The sequence below is a fragment of the Acyrthosiphon pisum genome, unplaced genomic scaffold (genome assembly GCF_005508785.2).
Source record: "Acyrthosiphon pisum isolate AL4f unplaced genomic scaffold, pea_aphid_22Mar2018_4r6ur Scaffold_5565;HRSCAF=6122, whole genome shotgun sequence".
Classification (NCBI taxonomy): domain Eukaryota; kingdom Metazoa; phylum Arthropoda; class Insecta; order Hemiptera; family Aphididae; genus Acyrthosiphon; species Acyrthosiphon pisum.
The window spans coordinates 1-1,066 of record NW_021775228.1 but is presented as its reverse complement, the minus strand read 5'-3'; the positions used below and the strand labels follow the sequence as shown (position 1 = coordinate 1,066).

Here is a 1,066-nt window from a genome sequence, read left to right as displayed (position 1 = left end):
ATTAGATATCTGTTTTCGTGGAATACGAAAACAAGCTTATTCAAATTTGCACCTGCAATTTAATTGCCGATCATAAAAAAGGGATGTTTTGGCAATAACCACGTCCAGCACCGGTTTCCTTCCAAATATCCACCTCCTGGACTCTACCGTGTACGTTTGTGTTCGTATAGATTTTATATAAATATAGGATAAGGTCTATAGTAAAATTAGAATTAGTACAGAGCTGCACTACGCACATGCTGATTTCTCGGGCAGTCGCTTGTCGCTCTGTCCTCAAATTTATATAACTTTTAAATACTTTGTTTATTTTAAATAAATTGCTTATAACTATTTACTGTAACACTTGTCATTCTGCAAATCTCTCCTTTGAAAAACCTCTTTCATCATCAACGTCGTTGGATTAAAAAATTGTAAGCGTTTGTGAGGGATCACTACATTACATACATTAATTAATTTATAATGATTTTTTTTTTTCATAATAATTGTTAGCTTTTTATCTTCATATTAATTCTGAGTCTATATAAAAACAACAAGTTTAAAGTACAATAATATTCATATCCATCGGATCGGACCATCTAATATCAGTAAATTTATCGAGTAGTGACGAACGGTATTCGTTCGATGACGTTATTCATATTTCTAATAATAAATATAGATTTATTTTACAAAGAGCTCTAGTGTTTGTCGATCTATCATTCTAACCTTTCATTACTTGTGCGAAACTGTATTACATTCACAGTTTTTAATAGTCAATCAACATTCAATAATAATTAATTTAAATACATAGGTACTAATTTTATATTAAATCAAAAAAACCAGTTTAATTCTTATTCAATTTGTGTTTGTGACAATTAATTTTACAACTAATCAAGTGAGTAATATTATAATAATTATTGATAAGTAAGTTATGATTAATATGATGTGAAGTGTATAAGTAATAAACATAGTTTACAGATAATATGTGTTGTAACGATCAAAATCAAACCGTCGTTAATCACATTCACAGTTTACGTTTATTAAAGTTATATCAATTATTTCTTCACGTTTCAATAAATTATTCACAGAA

General features: G+C 28.2%; 1 long non-coding RNA gene across 1 annotated transcript; it reads left to right on the top strand.

Moving 5' to 3' along the window:
- Positions 1 to 806: 806 nt before the first annotated feature.
- Positions 807 to 1,023, top strand: LOC115035055. Its single transcript, XR_003840214.1, has 2 exons — positions 807 to 871; positions 948 to 1,023. It is a non-coding gene; the product is annotated as an uncharacterized LOC115035055 (long non-coding RNA).
- Positions 1,024 to 1,066: the final 43 nt, after the last annotated feature.